This window comes from Helianthus annuus, chromosome 6, assembly GCF_002127325.2.
Source record: "Helianthus annuus cultivar XRQ/B chromosome 6, HanXRQr2.0-SUNRISE, whole genome shotgun sequence".
Taxonomy (NCBI): Eukaryota; Viridiplantae; Streptophyta; class Magnoliopsida; order Asterales; family Asteraceae; genus Helianthus; species Helianthus annuus.
Genome location: NC_035438.2, coordinates 83,653,254 through 83,660,976, shown reverse-complemented (window position 1 = coordinate 83,660,976; position 7,723 = coordinate 83,653,254).

Here is a 7,723-nt window from a genome sequence, read left to right as displayed (position 1 = left end):
GAAAATAACAGCTCCCAGGTCCAAGTCGTGTGTGGTGTAATTTCTTTCATGAACTTTAAGTTGGTGTGATGCGTAGGCTATGACCTTGTCACATTGCATCAACACACAACCAAGTCCCTGGATGGACGCGTCGCAATAAACCACAAAATCGTCTGTGCCCTCAGACAATGAGAGAATAGGTGCACTACAAAGTCTACTCTTCAAATGTTGGAACGCTGATTCTTGAGCATCACCCCAACGATAGGTGACACCCTTCTGAATCAGTAGAGTAAGCGGCTGCACAATCTTTGAGAAGTTTTTGATGAACCTTCTGTAGTAGCCCGCCAAACCCAAGAATTGGCGGATTTCTGTTGGTGTACGCGGTGCATGCCAGTTCTTGATCGAGTCTACTTTTGATGGATCAACGTGAATCCCATTCTCGTTTACCAGTGGCCTAAGAAATGAACTTCCTGAAGCCAGAAGTCGCATTTGGAAAACTTAGCATAAAGTTGCTCTGTTCGAAGAAGTTCCAAGATAAGTCACAAATGTTGCTCGTGCTCCTCCTGGCTCTTAGAGTAGATCAGAATGTCATCAATAAGTACGATAACGAACTTATCCAGGTATGGTTTGCACACTCGGTTCATCAGATCCATGAAAACCTCAGGTGCGTTTGTTAACCCGAATGGCATGACCAGAAACTCATAGTGGTCGTAGCGAGTTTTGAATGCTGTTTTGGAGACGTCCTCGTCCCGGACTCTCAGTTGATGGTAGCCTGACCTCAGATCAATCTTTGAATAAAAGCTCGACCCTTGCAACTGGTCGAATAAGTCATCAATGCGTGGAAGAGGATAGCGATTCTTCACGGTCACCTTGTTGAGTTCACGGTAATTTATGCACATACGGAAGGTACCGTCTTTCTTCTACACAAACAACACAGGAGCTCCGCAGGGCGAAGAGCTAGGACGAATGACACCCTTATCTAAAAGTTCTTGTAATTGTTTGGACAGTTCTTCTAGTTCGATACTCTCATCGCGTGTCGCTATCACTCATTGATACTCGTGTAATCTGTGTTATGTTAGCACGCACGACCTCGCTTCACGAGACAAAACTAATAGGGTCGAAACATGGTGGTGTTTTGACCATATTAGTAGACTTTCGTGGAAAAAGGCCATGTGGGCTAGCATTAGTAACTGTTTGTGGTGTATTCAAATCAATCGAATCTCATATCGTTCGCAATGCAACAATCGTCACTTATCAACTATCAGGGTCTATTGCCTATCGATATTCGGTTATCGCTTGGAAGTCATCGCAGTTGTGTAGAATTAGGGTACATGACATCGCTTCACGGGACAAAACTAATATGGGAAACGTGGTGTTTTCCATATTAGCAACCCTCGTGGAAACATGCCATGTGGGTTTTACGTGGGAACAAATCGAAATCGCATCTAGTCGAATCAAAATCGCGTCATTCGCTATCGCTCATCAATCGTCATCTAACCCTGTGTGCCATATCAATGTTTCGTATGATCAAACTACCCGCACGCGCTATCAACGCTTTATCTGCATCCAATTCGCTTCAATTCAAGACTCGTTCTAGCATTCTATCGCTTGGACCGAGGGATCGAAATTCTATCTGTGTCTTATCGGCACGCGTGACACCGCCTCACGAAACAGAGGTAATATGGGCAAAACATGGTGGATACGCCGCTGGTACTTCCTATAAATAAGTGTTTTAATCATATTATCAAACTTTCGTGGGAAAGTGCCACGTGGGGCTCTATGTAAATTATTTTTTTCCGTACTGTTAAAGAAAACCAGTTTTTATAAAATTTTGTTAAAACCGTTGGACAAGTGAAATTTCCTTACAACATGGAGAAAACATCGAACCAGTTTAACTCCGTGCCCAATGAAAGTTTCATAAGTCTAGTTTTTCCTTAAAACTTTTGCAATAACAAAAAGAAATCTTCCCAAAAACGATGGTTCGACAATCGAGTTTCAGCTCGAACCTACGTATAGGAGAGTTCTTCTCTTAAAACTCTTACCACCAAATTCTTTTAAAATGTGTAACTCAAAACCTTTTATTAAACTAACAAAAAGCCTTTTTACAACACTAAATGTGGACATCAACACCGTTAACGCTACGGTGCAAAGAGATTTTCATAAACATGTTCTCCCATTTCATCAACTTTTCAATGGTTTAAAACGTTATGGAATCGCTTTTGTGTGTCATCGCTTTTGGTTACTCGAATCATATCTTCTCACCGCTCTCCCTCGTCGAATCTTAATCGATCGCTCGCTTATCTAGACACTCTTAATCGCTACTCCCATTCGCATCAACTCTTACGACCCTACTAATGGATTAATTTCGGGATGAAATTTCCTAAAGCAGGGGAGACTGTAACAACCCGCACTTTCGTGCGTTGTTACTACTCGCTATACTCGTTACACCTAGCACTAGAGATTCGGATCATAATGTAACTATATCAGATATATCGCTAAATCGAAGTATAATCGAATAATTACGCATATTCTATCGCTATTACAAATCTATTTTCATAAATTATAACACTCACGATGATGTTGAGTGAAGGCTCAATCTACCCTCCTCGATACCCGTGAGGTGTTAAAACGTAATCAAGCAACGCTGACAAAAACTATCGGGAGAGTACCATGTCTCCAGCCATCGTGACGATGACGGCAATTCGGGCAAAGTAGTACCCCGATAATCCTTGTGGCACATCACGTCGAAGAACGCACTCGAAGGCACGCGTAACTCGATCATCGCACCAAATATTGGATATATAGATACGTATATACGACCCTTTGTGATTAATTATAATAAATAAATAAATAATAATATAAATATATGAAAATATGGCCCAAACAGTCGTAAACGCACCAAAAACGAGGATCGAAGGGCTTCCGTACGGACGGGCCAGCCAAACGGCTGGGCCAGTCGATCGAACGGGGCAGCCGATCGGCTGTGCCGGCCGATCGGACAGGCCAGTCGATCGGTTGGGCCTGCCGATCGAGCGGGCCAACCGATCCAGCCCACTTTTTCTTCTTTACCCTCCTCCCTTGCCTATAAATACCCCTCATTCACCCCAAACACTTGTTATTACTGCTGCTGCTCGACCAAGACGTTCCAGCCCCTTAATCTCTCGATTTCTCGCGATTCTTGTAAGTTTTTAACTCAAACCTTGTACTTCCTTGATCTATATGCATTCCTTCACCGTTCTACCTTTCAAATCTCAACTTTTAACCGAGAAATCAACGGATTTGGAGTGTTCTAGGGTGATGTCACCATGGAGTTCTTCAAAGGTGATGTCATCCCATGAAGAACAACTCAGATCCGAATGGTTTCCATACGATTTCACGTAAATCTCGTCTAAATCTATGTTTTCCAATCAAGAAGTCATGGATTTGAGATGTTCTAGAGTGATGTCATCATAAAGTTCTTATAAACTTCAAGTGTTGGCCTCATTCCACCAAGAACAACTCAGATCTAAGAAATTCCGCAAGAATAATCAAGGTTTTCACATCAGATCTATACTTAAAAATGGTAGAACCGGAGCTTATACCGACCTTCTACTCATTCTTAGTGTCGTGTTGGTCAAAGATCTGATTCTTAACGATGAGACGACCAATTTCGGGTTAAACGGAAAAACCGCCAAGAACGGCCGGTTCTGATGGAACGGGGTGATTCCCGGCCGTTAGAACAAGTCGGAATTGATGGGATTTCAGTTGTTCAACACGTTATAGCAAAACGTCTCGACCATAACCATCGAAAGCATGTAAAATTTTTGAAAACAACAGAACGGGCCAGTCGATCGAACAAGCCCAATCGATCGAACAGGCCATTCAATCGAACAGACCATTCGATCGAACAGCCCATTCGATCGAACAGCCCATTTGATCGAACAGCCCATTCGATCGAACCATCCATCCTACCAAACCTTGGGAACTTCATTATCGTTTAACGCGTAATCCAATATTCATGTAATCAATCTGAAATCAGGGCATTCTCAGGCATCCTCCCGCCAATCCAACCAAATACGCACTGTGAGTATACTTGACCCCCCCTTTTTATCGAATTTTGGGTGTAACATACGTTCCTTATAAATCGAACTTATCAAACGAATAATTCAATTTACCAATTTATCACTTGCGAATAACTGTTTGCATAGATATACGTGATGCTAGTTGCATGTATGCTAGGACTTATACTCGTGACGTCCCACCACGACTAGTATAGTACTATTTCGCCCGACGGGGCCTAGTTATGCCATCGAAGAATCGAGCATCGAGGACTTAGCTGGTAGTATCAGTTTTCTGAGTATATATGTCGTGTATTACATTTATGCATGAGGAAATTCGCAGCACTTTTAATCTATTATACTATTACCTATCAAACCTGTATACTCGCCAATACTCTTGTATTGACTATATTTTAACGTATGTTGCAAGTTTAGTTGAAGTCTACATCAAATCAAGCTAGGAAACCTAAAATCTAGGTTGTCGGATTTGAATTGTTCGAGAGGACAAGAAATCTGTGATAACTTATGTGATTGTATTGTTTGTTAGTATGGGATAATAAATGTAATGAATATTATCGCAACATAGTTGTTATGGATTCTCTTGAGCAATCTAATTCGCCTAGTGTCGCGCCCCGATGATTCCGCCATCGGTTGGGGTGTGACAGATTGGTATCAGAGCCATAACTATAGGGAATTAGGCAAGACTCGACCTAGTCCGAGTCGACGTCCTAGAGAATGACCTAGACTATAGTCTAAGCACCCACAGGCTGCCTCATACGAACCCAGTAGGGATTGTATTGCGCCTACCTGATGCTTTCGATCGAAATTTCAAAAACTACGACCTTGTGTGAACCCCGCATTCTACAACTTCACACGAAGAAGCCTTTCCTAAGGCTAGAATACTACTTAGCCTTTCCTAAGGCGGACACAATACACATGTTTTCGAAAATATTCGCATCTCACAACCGAGCAAACCAGTCGAGACTAGGTGTGAAAACCAATAACTCTCGATAGGACTGCTCACTCAGCGCATTTTTCTAGCACGAGAATCATTCGTTGAGTTAGGAGTGACATCCATACCTCGACGAAAGCCTCCATTTCAAAATTCCAGTGGAGCTCTCGGATTCATTCGATGAGCATAACCACAATTGGGAACGAAACTGTTAAGTCAGGGGTGAAACCCGTACCTTAATGAACCGTTCCACTCTCTAAAATGGTTTTGAAAAGCTCTCACCAAGTACTCGACCATCACAATGACTCGAGCCACGCGATGACTAGGAGGATGAATGCCAGGAGCTGCATCCCAGTGGAGGCATAAAATCTCCAAAGTCAACGCATGTACACGAACTTGTTGGGTGTGATTGGGTTACCTTGGGTAGTCGACGCCTAAACACCCGAGGCACTCCGAGTATTTTTACTAAGCTTACAACTCGCCAGATTTTACGATTTGATGAACTCAGTTACGTTTTATGTGTTTAATTGCGATTATCAATTTTCGCTCCGTGTTTTACTAAGCGCACAACTCGCACAGCCATCGCAGTCCAAAAACAAAGACCGAATGATCGCAACAAAACTAATGTCTAATTGTCCGATTTCTCTCATTCCCTCTCTCAACGCGTCCTCGCGCATTCTAAACCATAATATATGTATGTAAGTATGAACTACAACTATCTATATCTAAGTACAATCAAGACATTGTGTGAAAATCTAGGAAGTTTCGTGTCTCCTATATGGCTCCTATGTGAAGTCTATTTATATTGCACATTACAAGTTTCGATCGCGCTCAATCGCATCGTAAACCCGAAATCATTATGATCGAATCTCATTCCAAATCTCCCTCTGTCTAGATTCCTTTCAACAACTCTATCTCGAAACGAATAGCTAGGAAAAGAGCCAAACGAAGCTCCGATAAGAGGATTGCCTCGCTTGTGACCAAGGAAGTGGTCAAGCTCATTCCTCAAATTGTCGCCTAAGTGCACTCTCTTAGCAACACTCGAGCCTCGAAGGACTCTAAGACCGAAGCGCCGCAATCTACTTTCCTCTACAAACACTTCAAAGCCTGTGACCCGATAGAATCCACAGGTGAAGGAGGTGCGACCCAACTGCTCCAGTGGTTCGATTCTATCGAAGTCACCCTTCGACAAAGTGGGTGTCCCGATAGTTTCCGTACTACTTGTGCTACCGGGGTATTTCAATCACGAGTACTCGACTGGTGGACCGCCAAACGCAAAAAACGTGGGATCTCAGCAGCTTACGCCCTCTCTTGGGACGAGCTGAAGGAACTCATGAAGGAAGAATATTGCCCTCCTCACGAAGTCCAGAAGCTAGAAAACGAATTTTGGGAAATCAAGCAAACCGAAGGTGACAATGCTGGCTATACAGCAAGGTTCAAGCAGCTTAGTACTATCTGCCCAAGTCAAGTCAACACTTCAGAGAAAGCCATTCCAAAGTACATCCGCGGCTTACCTGAGTGTGTGGGTGATTTTTGTCGAAGCTGCAAGACCTGCTACCATCGAAGAAGCCTACTGTGTAGCTGCAGAGATCAACATCAAACGAGTCTTGGACGGGTTCTTCTCCAAGAAGCCTGTCAAACAAGCTCATCAAGCAATCATCATCAACTCATTCGACGATTCCTCTGGCGAATCGGTCGATGGTTCATCTGACAACCCCTCTGAAAGTTCTTCTAAGGATTGCTCCGACAATGTCTCCGTCAAATCCTCAGGCGAATCCGACAGCGACACTTCATCATCTTAGGAAACTCAACCTAACCGCAAACAAAAGACTATGAGCCCAGACTCTTCAACAACTGGACTGCCACGACCAGAACCTCTCCGAACAGTCCCAGTTCAACTGAAGCGTGCTTACAATGGGCCCCATCCCCTGTGTTTCACGTGCACGTATCATCACCCGCCAGAAGCAAATTGTCACTATTGCACAAATTGCAACTGGTATAGTCATCGTACACAGCACTGCCGCGCAGGACCGCAGCTTTGAAGAAGGCCAACAACAACCGCAGTTTCCGCAAGCGTCCTCCACAGCAACATTATTTTATTTTTAAAGTTGTTGCAATAATACGACTTATCGCTATCGTTTTCTTTTATGTGTGGAACCTATTTCATCTATCGTCGTGTGTGGATTCTAATTCTCTTATACTCGCGCACCCCTTAAATGCTAGCACTATGTACTATACAACGTATTTTACCCTTACAACACTCTTAGAACGAAGTACGATAGACGTGCAAGGAACAACTAATCACGGGTGCACACAGGATTATTTTGGTCAGTGCACGGAGATCGTAGTGAAATTCTAATGGTGCCATAACGTTAAAAGCCTGATCAAGCGTGGTGGTCGCGTCTTGATCATGTCAACAAAGCGTGACACCGAATCACGGGACATAAGTAGTAGGGGTAACGCAAGGTGTGTTTTACCATACTACCAAGGTTTCGTGAAGAAAGTGCCATGTAGAGTTGAACGTTATTAGACCTATTATATTATTATGGTTATTTTCGACACAATAACAAATCGACCGCAAGGCGCAACAAAACTAAGTCGCTTCACTGCGAGACTTCTCATAAGTCTGCGTATGCAACGCAATTGCCACATCGATGGACTTGGGTAAGTTCACCCCGAAGAGCAATTGGAGCAACGCAAGACTGGTCGTAAGTCTAGGACGCAACTCAATAGCAGTCTTGCTAAATCTATCTCG